Below are 19,270 nucleotides of genomic sequence, written 5' to 3' on the forward strand. Positions count from 1 at the left end.
GATTGTCAGTGCAGCAGCAGCAGCTATTCATTAACGTTATGAAATATTACCCAACCAATTTCGTGTGTGTGGTTTACCCACAGGCAGCCGAAAGCTTTCAGTCCTAAATATTATACAGTTGGAAAACACAAACTATTTCGCCGTATTTAGCCCAGAAATATGTATTGATATTTAGATGCTTTTGCCCAGATTCAGTTAAAAACGGACACGTTTGTTGTTGAGGTTGGTCTGTCTTCTGTGATGTAGTCTAAACTCAATCAAGTTATATTATAAAAGTGTTTACACTTGAAGTAGAAATTAATTCTGCAGACCAACCATTATTCCCGTTACCTCTCTCATTGTACTCTGCCATAAATGAGCCAAACTGGAAAAGTTTAAGAGGCTCAACACAATTTGTATGTGAAGTTTTCCCACATCGATCACAAAATGGTACTTTTAACTATTGCTTGACTACTCCAGTCTAAAAATTATTCAACCTCTTTAAGAGCCATGATCCTTAGTCCTTTGTAGCTAAACACCAGTGTAGCTGAAAAGTCTGAGCCCTCTCCTTGTGGCCAAAGGCTTCCAGGTCACTAATATTCTGAACTTTGCATCCTCGAATTGTCTTTTTCAAATTCACCTGAGATTTTCAACAGAGATCAAGTCAGCCGACTCTGATACCCTCTCTAGTATTTTCTGTGACTCCTTGAGAAACCAAGGATGTTGAACTTTGAAATATGAGTTTTCATTTTCTGTTTGAATGTCCAGTGAGGGCTAAGCTTCAGCTTCCTCAAAGACTTCTCTAGGGAAACGTGAGGCTCTTTGGTTTCTTTTTATATCCCTTCCTTGTTTGTGCAAGGCACCAATACCTTCTTTGGACCACGCTCTTGACTTTGCAATGTTTCTAACATGCACTAAAATTTTACCCTCTACAAGTAAGTTTATTTTTTTCTTTAATCATTTTATCTCAAGCACATCTGGTGTAACTGAGAATGTTGCATCAGTCATGTCTGAGACCACATGCAATTTGTAAACACATGCTCTAATCAAGAATTTTATTTCTAAAAAAAAAATAAAAAATTATTTGGGGGAAACAAAAGGACTTTTCAAGAGTCACTGAAGGAAGAATTTGGTGCAGAATTTGGATAAAATTCTTGTAATATTAGAAGTATTTAAACTGTTGAGCATTTTTTTTAATTCGTTATACATACTGGAGCAGTTTTTAATTTTGCCAAAGGGATTAATTTGCTGCAGAGTTTTAATAAAAGCTAAGACCTTGGTGTCAGATTTAAAAAAAAAAAAAAAAAAAAAAAGTTAATAGACCTGAACTGTTAAAAGATAGATGTAAGTATTTTTTTTTTTTTGTAGCCATTTGATTTTTAGTTGTGAAAAACTTTACTGAGTTGACTATTTTGACATTTCTTTAGGGATTATGATTAACATCGTAAACAATATGTACTCAAGTCTCTTAGCCTTGAGCCATGATTAATTATTTAGATGTAGCAGCAGATGTGACATAATATAACATGTGAGAAAGCACACTATAAGGATTTATTATCAAATTAAAATATGGCCATATTTTGATTTAAAAAAAAAAAAAACTTGGCCTAATGCTGATGCTCTTCAATCATACTTTGACTTAAAGAAAAATTTTGATCTTAACACGTTCAAAGAGTGACTTCTCTTTGTGGTTAGAAAGAATGGGTAAATAACAAATTTCAGATTAGCTTTCACAAGTCAACATGTATAAAAACTGACCTTCAAAGTTTCTGAAAATAAATAGAAATATTTACTGGGGATGCACGATAGATCGGTATTAACATCAGATTTTTATTTTTTAACATATCAGAATCAATGTAAAAAATAAAAAAAATTTCCGTCATTCATTTGTGTACGTGTTTTAGAAAGAACTGTTGTCTATGTAGTATTTGTTCAGTAGTGTCAGAGTGATTCAGAGCAGGATTATGGGATATTTTAACCGTAGCAGAGAAGCAACATAAGCGAGTAAACGTCCAAAGTGTATAGAAAAATGGTGTCTGTAAATATTGCCATAATAGCAGCATTTAAAAAGCTTGGTGTTCCACTTTCTTGGCACTCAGGGGCAGAAGATTTATGCTGGGGAATGTATGCATTATTGATCTAAGATTGCCAAGAAAACAAGTCAGACGATGACACTTTAAAGGTCCACGTTTTCTTAATGTGTTGGAAAGTGAGTGGAAATGCGACCAATTTGTTGCTAACTTTCTCTTTGGTTCACACAGGATGTCACAAGCTGGTCATGTGTTTAAAATAAGATGATGACTCCAGTACAGCAACTTCTCACTTGATAAATATTCCCAAAACTCCAGTAATTTTTGGATACTTCTTTGATTTCTTTTTCTCGTTGAGATTAATTGGACTTCTTTTTTTTGCTTGTGACCGAACAATACTCAATTGCTAATTGCTCATTACGCACACAAACGATTCAAAATTATATTTTCTTAAATCCTTGTGCTCAATAAGTGTGGAAAATAGTTAAACTCTGAAATTCATTTCCAAGCAAATGGCCCCACTGCTGACCAAGTGCAAGCACCAAGGCCCCCCATCGCTTTAAACTCTGCTGCCCTCGTGTCTTATTACTTGTCAAGTATCCAGGTACTCTGGGAGCAAAGCCCCCCTTTCTCTCCAACCTGCTCTTCCCGCCTCACCTAATGCTTCGCCAGTCCCATTCCACAGCCTGCACTCCTAACCGAGATTATTTTAGCAGTGATTAATGTTGGAGAGATATGGAGACCCTGCTGCTTGACCCACTGTTGCTCCCCAGCCAGCTGTTGGAGTGAACTTGTCAAAAAACGCTACTATTCCTGTCCCCTTTTATCACTACTTTTGCATCCCAATCGCAGAAATCTGCAGCTTGTCACATTGCGCTCTCAGGAGTTTGGTGGAATATGGGACACTAGTTTGCACACTGATTCAGTGTAATTTTAGCTCTGACGAAAGCAGCACTGGGTAACGTGTAAATAAATACTGGCAAGGGCAATGTTTCTCTGCCCTTGGGGTTACAGTCGAATTTCATATGAAGGCTTTCACTACTTTGTTTCTGCTGCGTTATAAAAAAAAATGTTTTTTATATAGTTGTTTACAGGATTTGCTTAATCAGGGAAGTGTAATTTAATTTTGCTTAATTTAGAGCTGCATGTGCATTGGGATACATCTCTACTAGGTTTACACTTCTAGGTAAATTTATGTGCATTCCTATTTAGAAATAACTCTTGCTCAGTCAGACTGCATCATGTTCTCAAGTGGATTCAGTTCTGGGCTTATTCTGATCGACACACACGAATATGCTTGGATCTAAATTATTATACTGTAGTTCTGGATCAAACTGTCTTCCCATCAACCTAACCAGCTCCCATGTCCCCCTTGCAGAAAAGCATTTCTACATGTTTCTATTGGTTTTCTCTATGGATGGTATTGAAGGAAGATCTTTAATTGGATGGGGGGAAAAAACTGGCAATCATGTTTCCTACTTGTTTCATCAGTGTAGGTTACAAAGTTTAAGAGTATGGTATGTATCTATAGGCCACCTTTTAGTTGTTTTTTGTGTGATGACTATCATTTAAAAAGACATTGTTCTGCAGATCTAAGTACCCCTTTGTCATCACAGCCTTTCAATCATCACTCATTTTTGCAGGACTGAAAGCATATCAGCCACTCTTGGCCACTTTCTATATTGTTGCTAGGGTAACAGGTGAAATCCAGAAGGTGGGTTATACACATTTGTGTGTATGTGCGCGCAAAACTGTAACCACATGATTATTTGAGGGTTTCCCAGTGACAAAATCCTCTCGAAAGGGTACAAGTAGGATAATTTGTGCAAACACTGTGCCAACTGAATGAGAAGGTCGATGACTGTGTGTGTTTGGATTACATGGATAACGATCACGCTGATGGATAAGTGCTTCCTAAAACCAGTGAAGGATAGCCTGTCTGTCCTAAACAATAAGGACAGATGGGACAATTCAGGGCAATTCAGGTTTTTGCCTTCGGCTTCTCTAAACGTGCTATTCTATTATGCACCTTGTATTTCCCAAAACAGCAAGACCTATCACCTTCCATATTGCAGTCAATGGGACATTTTCCACCGTACCCGTGGGTCATGGTAGGCTTTAATTGGTGAGCCAGTGATTTTCTGTTGTAGAACCATTGATTTTTATTTGCATAGTTATTTGTTGATGTGTTTACAGCCAGCAGCAGTCTATTGATCGAGCTTACAAAGGAGAGCACTGAAATAAGATGGGCAAAGTGGAGAGGGGATGATTAATCTTTGAACTTAAAAAACAGCAGAGGACCATTAAGGGGGCTGTCTAAAGCTTGGTGTTATGTTGCTCACTCATAATATTATTTAGGTTAAGCATTCTAACATAATATAGGTCATTAATGGGTAATTTGTGATTTTAATCCAAATAAACTGCGTCTTTTTTTTTTTTTTTTGCCATTTAAACATAACGGAGGATGGTTGAGTAAACGGATTGGGATGATTATAAATAAATTTAAGTGAAAGCTTTTTTGGGATTTTATCAGATCTTTTATTTATAAAGGTATTCTTCTTATCTTGGTACATGCTTCACACAGGAAAATCATTAGTGATGAATTGCCTCCAGTAAATAGTCACTACCAAAACACATGCTGCATTAGCTCATCTTATATTGTTTCAGTTGGAGACCAACTAACTTGTATTTATCTTATATGGATTTTTTAATTGAGGATTTTCACAAATCCTCAATTCAAAAATACTGCACTGCTCCTTTAACATCAAACTGTTGACGATCTCAATCTACTAGCATTGAAAACACTATGCTACTAGCATTGAAATGCTACTAGCATTGAAAACACAAAGTTTTTTGCCCTGTGTTTATGAATCTTTTGTATGGAAGGCAAGATGAAATGAAAGAGAGACTGAATTTCAACCACGCTTTGCTGGCAAGTTGATTACAAATATTTGTTTTGTATTACAGTCAGAGCACATTTTATACTCATTTGCACACACTTACCCTAACACAAGGAAATTATTAGCTTGGTTCTGTCCAAAGCATAATATATTGTGATTACTTGTAGTTTTGAGCTTTGTCTGTTTAAACAAAGAAAGTTGAAGACTGTTGATGCGAGTCATTTTAGAAAAGCAGGAACAGGTGTTGCTTAGACGCAGTGACTTCTATTTGTTTACTTGACTTCACTGCTAGAGATGAAAATCGACTGCTGATTTTTGAAGGGCTGAAAAGTGGATCTTTTTAGAAAATGTGAAAGTTTCTTAAAGATTTGGCTGTTGACTCAAGAAGTTACGAATGACGGATTGTTAAAAACTCTTTGGTTTACAAAGGTAATTTTTTATTTTTACTGGCCAATATTGATTTGTTTTTAACAAATAAAACAGATTATAATTACTTTTCATGCCTAATTTTGTTCCAACAAATAATATTTTGACTTTGTCCCAATGACTAATTCTATTAATGGTTTAGGCCCTTTAATTAATTGAAACCCAACATATACACAATATACACATGAGTTGTGTTTTCTCTTTATCTTTTGCTTCCTCTGAAGGTCAAACTTCTAGTCCTAGCATGTCACGCTAGCACTTTATAGTGTTTGTGTTTACTTCCTGGTTTGTGTTCCCTCGTGGCGGAACACTCTCAAGTCAGATTAGTTTTGTTTAACAAGGTTTTCCAGGCTGACTTTGACACATCTTGCCAGCTCTGCAAAGAATTTATCACATTCAGAAGAGCCAGAGAAATCCCACTCAATCCCCTTTCTGTGCTAGAACCAGTGACAAAGGCTCTAAATGGATTAGTGTAGGTGATTATTGCCATTGTCACTAGTCGCTTTTGGGTGCATGTTGTGTGGTGTCACCCATAAACACATGCCTCGTGCGTTTGAAGTGTGTGTTTTAGATGTTTAAGAAGCTAAACACCTAACGAAGCAACATCATTGTAAAAGATTTGAAGGCTCCAGTCCAGCAGTGGCAGACAAAGAGGAGTGTGACAAACGGAGAAAAGAGTCGCACGGGAGGGAATGTGCTGGGAGACGCATATAACCAGGACAGGTGGGAAGCAGTGACGGGTGAGAACAATTCACACTACAAACGGCGTTAGTGACACTCCCAGCAGAGAGTGAAGGAAATTGCCCAGAATGAAGACAGACCAGAAGGGTCAAGCGATGACTGTTGCTTTAGGGGAAAATAAAGCAGAATTTTGCACAATACTTTGGCTGCAGAATAGTCAGGCAGCAGGACACAAGAGGCAACATGGGATAGGGGGTTGGGTACAAGATGCAGGCAGAGAGCGATGGGGACAGATGGATGGAGGTGAGAGGGAGGCAGTGGGGTACTGACAGGGGAGGAATTGTATTTCAGGAGCTCAGTGCCAGACTCTCACAGATACGGGGAGGAAAAGGGAGGGCAGTTAAAAAAAACAAAAAAAATAGAGCTTTGAAGAACAAGAAAGGCAGGGGGGTTATTGAGGGGTTAGGGAGTCAGCTATTAATAGATATACCTTTAAGACCGAAATTTTCCATGGGTTTTACCGTGCCATGTTGTGGGTTGTAAGTTCGTAAATATATTCAGGATGTCAAATGAAATATTGGGCTACATGATGATCAGTTAAAAGACCATTTTTGCTCTGTTTACCTCTAACTACAGTGAGCCATTCAGTGGTGTTTGCCACTCTGTGAACTAGCACTGACTGGAAATGAAAAGAAGCGGCAAACATACACCAACCTCTTCAACGTGGCACCTGTCGGATTGTATATTTTCTTTTGGCAAATATTTTGTTCTCAAAGTTGATTGCACTGAGAGAATAAAATTTCATCCTCTAATTTTAAAGGACATTACATTTACGATAATATGAAAATAGACATGCTTTATGTCAATATGGTCTGATTAAAAGCTGTGATTGGTCACAGGGAACTTTAAAGAGAACATGAACTATAGGATTAAGCTAGGGTTCCCTGAGAGAACATCGACATGCACAGGGCTCCCTAATTTTTACCCCGTACCTGCAACTAGGCAACAGTGCTAACAGCTGCATCACTGTGTATCCCCCCCTGCTGATCTCCCCGTTTTTCACAATATGTTGTTTGCTGAACCATTATGCTTCTCAGAAGACGGGGAGAATCTGGGAGGCTTTAGAAAATTCCTACTTTTTCATCATTAGCTTTCAAGCTCTCGTTGCTTATCAGTTTAATTAGCAAACATAATGCCAAGTTGTGAAGTTTTGAGAGGAGGTGTACAAGGGATTGTCAAATCTGTTGGGGAGTCCAAGGCGTCTCTGTAGGGCAAGATCAAAAGCGACAACAAAAAAACTAAGTCTAGACTTGCTCCTCCTTTTAATGTGCAATTCTCCAGAGTGGGTGAGCTGCACGCATACTGGCTTTCAATATGTTTATTCCACTCATGCTGTTTTTGTTACCCCAGCAGTTACGGTTTTCTTTTAAGTAAACTGTGAATTAAATTCACGTGCATAAATTCTGAACTTCTCAACATGGCAACGCCTTGTTTACCATCGCACCATTACTGACAACCATTGCTAGAAAATGGTAACGGTCTAGCATTTTGAAATTCTTTTGATGCTCATGTCTTCAAAGGACGTGGATGCATCGTGATTGGCACTCAGTAGGTTTCAAAGGACATGATGCAAATCTCATTTCTCAGTCCGGATTAGGCGGTAACAAAAGAAACTGTAGGTTTCCGTGTGAACTCTTCAAGTTGTAACCACAGTTTTTGAGTCAACAAATTAAGCTGGAAGAGATGTTAAAGCAAGACTTCACACCTTCAGTTTGAAGCCGGGTACGGCTCCTCTTCAGACAGTTATCTCGGTTGCAAACACGTGTAATGCAAACGGAAGAATGTCGGAGGCACAAAATCAACCGAGATACTTTTTTAAATCATCGGATTGTATGAGAGCGGGCAGTAATTGTCAGAAATCCAAGCAGTACGGGAAACCACAGACCCTCATGTATTTTTTAAGACGCATTCCTTATTATAGCATGCAACTGAAGCTTCTGTGATTTTATTCAAAGGGGCTCTTTGCTAAGTTTGTACAAACAACTAAAAACTTTTGCGTACACTGGAGGAACTCTTGTGTAAAATGAGAAAATATGTATTTTTAATTTTATAAGAATTGCACTATTAAAGTTACACTATCATATTTATGTTTGCACACATGCACACTAATTCTAGTTGGCAACTGCACAATTCCATATCTCCATTTCATACCCACATGTTGCTTTTTTTGTCCCTTTTTACTTCTTATTTACAATCTTGGACACAACCAAATTTGATTAATGAAAGATTTTTCCATGGAGTATATAAAGCGATGAATCTATATTTAATATACCGACATCTGGTCTGGAATTCAATCACATTAAATCATTCCTTTCAGTTAGATTATCAAAATTACGTTTGATTTTTGTTAAAATTGTTAGAGGGGAATGTTTTTCTTTCTTCTGATACAGAAGTTTGCATACATTTCCTTAGTATTTGCTTCAGCCAACACCTCCAAGAGGTCTTCTCTTTTTGTTTTGTAGTTGATGCAGATGTTTTGCATTGCAACACTTTCTTATAGCCTGTCTTCTACCTGTATCATGATGTAAACCTGTGTAAACAGATGGCCTTGGCACATGCAGGCATCTAGAAATTGTGTATATAGGTGCGCCAAACATTAGAAGGTCCACAATTCTTTTCCTGATATCTACTCTTTTCTACTGATATATTGAGATTTTTCTATGATAAACTGGGCAACACTGTTGTGAAGTACCCTATAACACACACACTTATGTCATAAACTGAGCTTTTACAAAGTGTTTTTAGACATAGTCATGTTTAAAACTAGCCAGTCACAGAACTCGCTGTTGCCGTTTACATTTGCCATTTCGCTCTCTGTTTGGTGGTTTCTGTCAGCCATTTCACACCAGGAAAGTAACAACACATCACTGTTCATTTCCTCTTTTTCAGATGATGGCATTCTGATAGCAGTCCAAGCAAATTGCTGCACCTAACAGGTCAGTGATAGATATTGAATACTGTTTTTCTGAAGCTTGGAGGTATCTCGAATTTACCTGGATTTGGCCAGTGGTGGCTGCTAATTTCCAACCCTGCTTGTAAATCAAAGTTAATAAAAAAAAATGATGGTATCACCAAGTTTTATTGTTAGGCTTCCAAAATCACTTCAGAAGTCACGTTCAAATTTAAGTTATCATGCCTATGCTGATAAATCCCTAGTCTGTCATTCATTCTCAGTTTTTGCATCAACTGATTTCATTCTAAATTGTCTGTTTTGTGGGCACCATCTCCAGACAGATGAACCTTGTACAGGTCACCAGTTCCTGTCAGTGAAATGCATAGATCTACAGGACAGATAACTATGCCTACTCACTCCCATACTTTTGTTCAATACAGACTTTTCAGCTAATTTGCATGCACGTTTCTGCCGTAAAGAACCCAGGCATACAGAAATAGAAAATGTGAACTCCATGCTAAAAGGATAAAACTGAACATTTAAACCCGTGATCTTCTTGTTGCACGGCAACAGTAATAACAGTTGTCGACTTGCTGCCAGAATGCCATATTCTCCCCTCCTAGTGATGCAAAAATTATCACAGCTATGCCATGTAAATGAATAAAACCAAGTTAGAGTCGTGTAACTTAATATGACAGAAACCAGCCAGAAGACAAATCCATCACTTTGAGATTTGAAAATTCTGTCTTTTTTGATTTTTCAGTGTCTGATTCATCTGGTGATGGTTTACTCACTATCCAACTGGACGATCCGGCAGCTGCCTATAACGTTACATTATCAGAACATTCTAGACTTGTCCACTCCTTACATATCAAGTAACTTAAATAACCACCTCTGCCCTGCGTGTGTCCCTTTAAATTAGATTTCTCTTGACTACCACTGTTATTACAATGCAATATCCCCACTTTGAAGCATGGTGGCAGTATGACATTCAGGCTTTGGGACACAAAACTATATAGTGCTACAAAAAAATGTTCAACTCAAAACAGTGTTTGACATTGGGTCACTAATACCTGAAAAGGTTTACTGTCTTGGTAAATAGTGCATGAGTAAATGGTGCAAAGAATTTTGGGAAATGCAACCTCTTTAAAAGATTTATAGAAGGCAGAGGCAGGGAACAAGGCAACTCTGAATGAAATGCTGTAATACTCTTCCCATCAGGCAGCACTGCATTTAAAAAAATAAAAAATGTCTGTAGTGGATTTACTGCGTGGATTTAGGAACATTTCCAAATAAGAGAACATAAGCTATTGCAACATAAACAAACAAGAATAAGAACTCTGGCAAGTAAAACAAAAATAAAAGCAAGAGCATTTTGTATATAAACAAGGGCACTGAATAAGAACACTGCTGCTTTTCCTTGTTCCAGCTTCATTTAACCCATTAGATAGGAATGCAACACATGCATGCTGCTTCCTTTGGAACCGAGAGAAACATTCTTTTTACCTCCTTTAAACGCGTGCATGAATAATGCATTAACACTTAATGTTATGAACAAATCGTTTTTTCTTTGACATGGTCAGCTAATGACAGCTAAATTAACAAACTTTACCTAAAACGCGTTCATGTTTTTTTTCTTTTTGAATGGTATATATATATATATTTTTTGTAGTGACTATCATCTCTTGTTAAGCTAAACATTTTGTATGTTGATCAATCTTCATTATTCCAACATTTAGCATAATAAAGATGCCAAATGGTTGGCATTTGATTGCTACATATTGTGGAAAATTGTCCATAGTGGAGCAAATGTTTGTATCAATGGGAATAGTTTGCTACACTAGATACCAGCAGTGCACATAGGTATGTTTCCATATCTTGGTTTTTGTGAGAGAAAGAGATGATCGCAGTTCAACCTCTTGTGTAACCAAATAATGTTTGTTTTTTTTCTGAGCTTGAGCAACTCGGGATGAGAACAGACCCCATAGTTTCATCTCAGTCGTAAAGTGTAAGGAATTTGGCATCTTCCATGTTTGATTGACTTTGGACAAGGAAGATCTTTACGTCCCCCCCGTCTGTTACCCAGCCGTCTTTCTGCCCCTTTGTGGATCCAACCATGGACGTTCCTCCTTCCCTTCTCTGAGTTTTGGATTCATGTTTAAAGTCTGACTTCTTCATTCCATAAATTCACTGTGATCCTTCTTAATATAGTGAAAAGCTCTAAACAAATAAACAAAGATATACAACAAAATATCTCGAGATCTTGGAACCTACGACAACTATGAAAAGATTCAAATAAAAAGGATTGGCTACATTGTGATATTATGTGGTAATGCAGATCCATCCACCATTACAATGTTGTTTGAAAGCACGTCGAACAGCACATCAAATATCATTTGGAACTCATTAAAAGCTATTTTCCTTTGTTCCAGTCAGTCAAAGTAAGAGGTAACCAAAAGGTCAGCATCAATGAATTATGCCTACTTGTGTTTTTGCCTACTTGGACCATCCTCTGGGTGATGCATAATTGTGTTTGCTCTTTGCACAGCTGTCGCAGCATGAATACCCTCATTAACAGGACAGGAGATTCATCTGAAGGCACTACCTGGCTGCCAAAAGGTCTTTCCTCACAATGTAATGAAGAGCAAATAAAGCTAGATGATTTTTATGATTAGCCCATTCTTTCTTCGCTATGGCTTCTAGTGGAGTTTGTATTTTAGTTTCTGGCAGTTTCGGACTATTTGTTCTTGTATGAAAAGTAAAAAGCCATCATCTTCCAGGTAATTAGGAATGGGTCTGTGTGACAAACCTACACAGATCCGTCTCTACAAAAGAATATGCACCCGTATACTTCTGTAAAGGACTATATCATGGTTTTTAAATAAAATTGAAACATATATTGGTTTAACATGACATGTGCATTTGGCTTTACCAGAAAAGCAACAATATTCCTCCTACAAATGTGGAAAATTCTCCTGAAAACTACCTCTGTTTAAAGTAGAAGGAACACAGCATCCTACTAAGGTAAATGGGGTTACCTTAGTGAGTGATGAGTAGTGATCCTTTAGTTTATACACTTCAAATGTCTGTGGTTTTTGGAAATATTCCTGGGTAACCAAACAATTACCCAAACATGTACAAATTGGCAGTTTGAGACTTTAAAAGAAAAAAAAAAATGGCATTTTTACCACCGCTGCACAGAAACATTTCAGGCCCTGAAAAGTATTCCGACAACCAGTCAGTGTGTTGGACCTGCTGCCCAGAGGAGCCCTTCCCACCCTGCTGAGCTTAGTGAATGGACAATTGAACATAGCACTTGCTTGTTCTAACACATTGTTGCTTTCACACACAAATACACACACCGAGGCAAGTGTGACGGAAAAAGCAGCCTCTGACAAGACGGGGGAAACGGCGGATGCTGGGTAAAACCCGCAGGCTGTGGCGTCGATGTCCTTAATGAGCATTTCCCCATTCTTACATAAACATTTTATTCAACTACCGTCATAGTCATGCATATTTCATTGCGGCGTCATCCTGAAGCAGGAATCCTACACAAAAACATACCTGGTTGCTTGCAGAAGCTCCCAAAAGCCCCAGCTCTTGCCTCCTACTCAGAGATGAGTCAACCTCAGATTTCCGTCACTGGGTGGAAGCTTGGAAATCTCTCACGGCTGATGGGATTTTACACTTGATCTTCATATTTTTCAAATCTACGCAAGAAGAATGCATAAAAATTAGTAGTTCACTGGCTTTTTTTTCTTTCAGTTTTCTTGCTAGCACAATCAGTAGATGTGAATTTGCTTGATAACATTTGACTTGACGCAACCTGACAAGTGCATCCACTTGACGCCAGTTGGGGAACTGTCTTGCCTTCGTCCCACACTTTCCCCCACTGGCAGAAATTTCTGAGCTGTCGGAAGGATAATAATGCAATGGAGGTCACGCTTTATAATGCTACCTGTCAGACAGCCAATACAGCAATGCCCTGGAAGAAATTTAATTAGCGCAAAATGACAGGCGGCAGAGAGGCGACATTAAGGGAATTGAACGATAACCAGCTTTTAATCCCATCTTGGCGAGAGAAGTGAAGAAAAGGAGAGCAAAAAAGGTTGTCTATCAACAGTCGTGACTTTGATGGAGGTGGAATTCTTTTAAGGCGATATGCTGTGTAATTAGCAATGTGCATGTGTTTACAAGATAAAAAAAAAAAAACGCACTTTCTTTGATGTGTAATGGAACCATCCTCTAAAATTCAGACAGGGAAAGACGAGCCTTGCTGAGATGGCCATTTCTACTTTGTCCTTGAGGACTCGAGCAGGAACAGCTTCCTGTGTAGAACTCTCCAATGTCAGATACGCCTGGAGTGATGTGGAAATGTATTTGCTCCCCTTTGCAGGTTTCTTTTTGCATTTTATCAGTACATTTTATTGACAAAAATAACTACAGTAAATGTAATATAAAAATTGTTGCATTTATTAGGGGAGGACTGTTACCCAAAACAACTGGGACCCAGGTGAAAAAATAAGCATTTGCAAGAACTGCCAGTGTGTCATTCACATCGCTATAGATGGATTTTGTGCCATTCTGCCTTCCAAAAGAGCCACTTTGTTTTCCTCTGTTTTTCCAGCCTATTTCATGTCGTCAACAAGTTACATTTAAGAGATTCGTCCGGCTTGTGATTAATAAACCTGACCCTGAAATTTAATCACTTTATGATTTAACAAATCAGGCAAATACATTTCTTTGTAGGATCCAGTTGGTCCTTTCTTTAATAAATGAAATCATAGTTTCAGAAAAGTATCTTTAATGTAGCAAATGGTTTTACAATTACTTTTCAAACACTTCTGCATGGGGCTGTATTTCTCTGTACACAACCTGTGATCACAAGTAGCCTTGTGATCCATCGTGCAGTTCAACAGAACTCAAAATTGCAGGTCTTTCATAAGAACGGAAACACTGGAGACCATTTAATGTCTCTTGAACCGTTAGAGCCAAGTTTCCTGAAGTATGACACTTTAATAAAGTGTGCTGTGGCTGTAACTAGGGGAACCGTTTTCTTTCTTACATGGGGCTGTGTGTAAAGATTGTGACAGGAAAGCAAGGCAAGCACGTTTCTTCATCACTGAACTAGAAACTACATTCCTTCAATGTACAAGTCTTTGTTCTATAGCCAAGCATGACACTTCATATCACCGTCTTTCTTGAATAAAATCATTGTCTTTTCATTAAGGCCTCATTTGGTTAATTAACTATTGTATATGCCCAAATGATTTACTTTAGCTCACTTGTACGTCCTTGTACACTTTTCTATTAGCTTTGACTCAGAATTAAATACAAAATAATAGCTGCCTTGAAAGACTTTCTTTTCTTGCTGCAAACTTCAGAAAAAAATGAAGTAGCTGATTGAATATGACATGCACACATGCTTGTATGTGTTTAGTGGACACATGATGTAAAGTTATTTTCAGATTCTGAGTTGGGGAGGAAAGGTTTACCCAAGAAGCAGTCTTAAAGGTGTTGTACAGGTTTTTTGTTTCTTCTTCAGAGAAGGCAGTCGTATTAATAAAACTGACAATTTCCCAATAAATGAACATTGATAATTGATTAGATAGTGATTATCATTGAATTTTTGTTGCTTAAAACGAAGCAAAAATATTGAGTAAAGCACTTCGTGTAGTAAGGTGGAGAACCTGTGATGCTTTTGGCTAAAAACTTTGAATTCAGTGTAGCAATGCGGCGGTGCATTAACATGACCAAAAAAATTTGCATTTCACTGCCGCCCATATTGGCATTAGCCTTTTCCCTATAATAACCATTCTAGCTATTTTTTATTGATCATCTATCTTTAGTATACTGAATGGAGCAAGTCAAAGTAAGAAAACATGCTAGTGACACCCCACATGTCACTGGCAGCATTTAGGCTAACATTAGCATTTTGGCTCATGTACTAATGTTGATATACTCAATGGAGTAAGTCTGTTACTCAACATGGTTGTGACTCTCTACATGCTATTTATTGAGTACATTGTTTAAAGTGAGATATTTGCTGTAGCATTGATGCTAATTTTTAGCATCAGAACGCTGGGTTCCAACTGAGTGCTAGGAAACTAGTCTTCGCACTCAGACATTTTTTTTTTGTTTACTGTGATGTTACGCTGCAGGATAGCACAAAGCACTTGTGAAATAATTGTAAAATAAAAATGGTGTATTGTTTTCACAATTTTTCCAAACAAAAATCCATGGCAGCTATCTACATTCGGGCCCCTAAGTAGCTGTAAATAAAACGGCATTAACGGGAAGGTTATACAAATTGTCTCAACCTTTAAGGTTCTCAAGAGAGTAGGAGAGAAGTCCATAACTCTGGTCGAGACAAATATGCACAACAAAAATGCAGCACACAGGACTTCAAAGTTTGTTTACTCTCTGGGTCTGTTCACTGGGCAGATGGATGATGGTAGAAAACCTTTCTGCAGCTGAAAAGACTTGAAGACAGCGTGGAAAGGCAGACGATGATCTTTAACATACAGCTGTAGTGGAATGGTTTAAATCGAGGCACATCGATGTTGGAATAGCCCAGCCAAAAATGCAAACTTAAAACTAAGCGAGAATCTAAAAATCAGTGCTCACCGGCACTTTCATCCAATTTGAATGGATTTTGCAAAAAAGAATGGAGTTGAATTTCATGCTCTAGAGTAGACATACTGCTTCTGACTCAAAGTGAAGCCCGAGTTTTATGAATCTGTTGTCACTAGAGAAATGTATATTTCTTTTGAGAGAAATTTAAATATCACATAGAACACATGTAAAATCATCAAGGATTAGTTTCACATCATAAAGAATACAACGGTGTGAAATGGACCAAACTAATCAGATTGTGTGTTTAATAACATGACAATCAACAAGCAAAGAGAAGTGGAGACATTTCTGTAGGGTCCCTCATCTCATCTATTCAGTTGAACTTGTAAAGGATCGTACGTGTTAAATCTGTCTTGTGCTATATTATTCACCTGACTGATTTCTATGCTCATATTGGATGTAATTGTTCCAGAAAGTAATTGTTCTGCTGAGAGAAAGAGAGAGAAAAAGAAAGGGAGAGCTGGGCTGGCTACCGTGGTACCGTTCCCTTTTTATCGCTCCGATTCCTGGTGCGTGTGACTTGAATAACAAATACAGAATTATACAATATCTGATCTTCACATTTTCAAACTGTCTGATCCCAGACTTTTCCTTTTTAAGTGTTCATGCTTCATGGTTTATTGATTTAACTACAAGAGGAGTCAGTCATGGATCTCACACAAACGACACCACTAACTCACCTTCCGTCTTTGTCTGAACGTCTCTGCAGCTTCCTACTTAAGAGGAGGTTGGGGGGGAACAGAAAATATTTCTATTTCTTAGCTCTTTTTATGTGCAACTATTCAGGCCTTCTCCTTCTTAAAATATTCCCTCTGAAGCACTTAGACTAATTAGAGATCATTTATTCCTGAACCAATCAGTCCAAGTGTTTTTGTCTCTAAAATATAACAAGAGGAAATGCTGTTGCGCTAAGTGAGGGTTCAACAGCCCACGCTGCTTACTTAATTTGACTTCCGTGTTTTATTTTGTGTACGCACGCACGTCCTTGTTGAATGGCTGCTATGCAATCCGCAGCCTAATTTGATTAGTGACTTGAATATAATTACTCAGCAAAAGAGGGCACATCTTTGCTTTCTCTGATCCGTCTTCATAAATGTTATCTTGTCGAAAAAGATGTCGCTTGTTTAGAGTAAAAATTGCCTTCCTCCTGATTTGAAAGCAAGAACTGACTTTAGTTCCCCCCAATCCTGATTAGGTGCTGGGAACGTTTAAAAGCCGGAAGATGGATTTAAAGGTGTTTTTTAATCAGAGTTGCATTGGCCCGTAGAAAATCGGCTGGATATGAATATGAATTACATTTGGTGTGAATGTTTGATTTCTATAATAATAACTTAATGCAACTGAAGGTTGAGGCAATTATTTCTTTTAAAAACATAAGCTGAAAAATAACCTTTAGAACATGGATAACCTGAGCAATAACACTAATGCTTGTTCTTGATAGACAGTTGTGTGTAGGGACAAATATGCCTACATTGACTTAATGATTGCTTCATAAAATTTGAATTCAGTATATTATTTCTTATAAAAACATGGTTATTAAGGTTAGCAATAAGTAGATATTGAACATAGAGGGCAGGGGAAGGGTCACCCAAGCTCTCCAATTGTTTTGTCCTGATCTGAAATTGGGTCACTAAGGTAGCAGCTCCATAATAAGCTCTCTTTCCCCAGCAACATTGCCTGCTCATTTTGTCTATTAGTCCCTTGGAAGGGAATAGGAACCACAATATTTCCAACATTTACTGGGGGTTTTTAAGCTTTTTTTTTTTTTTTTTTTTTTTTCCCCAAGCAACATGAACAGAATAAGTCACTTTTTCTTGTATTTAGTCTAAAATGAGATGGAATAGCATAGAAGATGGATGATGCCACCACAGAGTTGAAGTTAGTCAAAGTTACTCTAGTTAATTAGCGTAAGCTTAGAGTAAACCTAACCCTAATGTTTTATGCTAATATGTGATTCAACGATGTTAAGGAGAACCAGCTCTTGAAAAATAATAGGTTGGCAAAAGCAAGAACATGGATGGTTTCTTGGCTGTTTGATATGCAGGTTTTCAGTCCATGACTTGAGAGTCAAATATCATTTTGACCTTTTACTTTAAAGTTACATTATTTCTGTGCTCCAAAAATAAGGACCAACTTGCTGATTAACTTAAAGCAGAGTTGATGAGTTACACGGGGGGGATAAAAGACCACAATTGATTTCTTGGCCATTTGGCATGCAGTTTGGAGCCACTGCACAACTGCAAACCCAAATATCGGGCTGACATTCTCTTTGGCTGTCATGCGTTCCTTTGTCACGCCTTTTTATCCATTCAGTTAGTCTGCTTTTGTGGGGATGACATGAGCCTGCTTGCTTGCTTGCACACAACTACCCGACAGTCAGTGGTGTGCAAATGAATTTCACATTACTCTGGGTCACTGAATTAATTTCCGAAAATGGCAATTGGGATAATCTCTCGCAGGACGTGGTGCAAGTGGTGCGCCACGTTTACCCAGTTACCCTTAGACCCAAGGGTAGACCAAGAAATACATTTACCCAGTCTCACCCCATCAGGCCATCTGGTCCTTTTTGACAATGAGCATTGTATCATTTCATCTGGAGGCAGTTTTAACTTGCATGAGCAGACTGTGGAAATGGCATCACAAGTTGGACTGAGATCTATTAGAGATGAGGCGCTCTAGTCTTTGTGTGTGTGTGCGTGCGTGTGTGTGTTATGAAATGCCCTCCTCGGAGCTCATTACAAGCAATAATCCAGTTCTCTCCAGCCTTCAGCTCGCAAGCCTAAACTAGAGATCTCTGTCAGAGTATTCAAAGTCGGCCATGATCTGCTTTCCAGCAATGACATAAAACTAAAGCAGTTTCTCCAAATTTCAAGTAGTCTGCCAACGCCAAGTGCAGGCCATCACTTTAAACTTAAACATTTTTTTTCCAACAGCAATGTCGGCACAAAGAGGATTCAAAATTTAAAAGAGTACTCGTAGATGATGCAGTACTGCGATAGAGGAAGAGTGCCAGGAAGAAAACCATTGTTGAATAAAAGCAATAAAACAGCAGCAGTGATGTAGAGCACCAACCCTCAAAAGACCCACTATCATTCACACTTTAGATGTTAGATCAGGTTCTTGACTACCACCTCTCAAAAATACAAAGTTTCCGAGTAACACCATCTTGACAATTTCATGTAGTGGTATACCATGGGATGCCATTCTTTTTGTAGTTCCAACTGAAACTGGAACTACTCTTTGGGTTCCGGGGGGAGTATGGTAACTTAGGGAGTAACTTAATAGTTAATGATAGTTAATGAGCTTATGCTCATTATCAAAACATGATAAACATGTTTGTTTATCATGTTGTTTGTAGCAGATCTGCAGTAAACTGACAATAGAACCTTATAGCCAGTCTGAAGTTTCTGTACCTAACTATACAGTTATGCCAGATAGACTACCTAGACTTTTTAAATTTTGAACAAATGTTACACAAGCGCACTATTCAGTTAACACTGTAGAGCAAGTTGTCAAAAACCGTTTGAAGCAAGTAAAAAAAAAACATAAAAGCAAAGTAATAATTTTTACCCATCAAAACTGATGTCCTGAAACTGTTGCACATTTGGGAAAATTGGTTAATCTATCCATAAGGTTATTGTAATAATCAGCTTTTGGAAAACTCA

At 38.0% G+C, this 19,270-nt stretch overlaps 1 long non-coding RNA gene across 3 annotated transcripts in view; it reads left to right on the forward strand.

Moving 5' to 3' along the window:
* Positions 1-19,270, forward strand: part of LOC103459477 (uncharacterized) — a 190,910-nt gene that overhangs the window by 48,018 nt on the left and 123,622 nt on the right. For 2 of the 3 annotated variants that reach the window (XR_014086034.1, XR_014086035.1), the window contains one exon: positions 8,966-9,012. The exons of the other annotated variant lie outside the window; for it this stretch is intronic. This is a non-coding gene — a long non-coding RNA (uncharacterized LOC103459477). The remainder of the gene's footprint in view (positions 1-8,965; positions 9,013-19,270) is intronic. 3 annotated transcript variants of the gene reach the window in all.

The sequence above is a fragment of the Poecilia reticulata genome, chromosome 23 (assembly GCF_904066995.2).
Source record: "Poecilia reticulata chromosome 23, P_reticulata-male-v2, whole genome shotgun sequence".
NCBI lineage: Eukaryota > Metazoa > Chordata > Actinopteri > Cyprinodontiformes > Poeciliidae > Poecilia > Poecilia reticulata.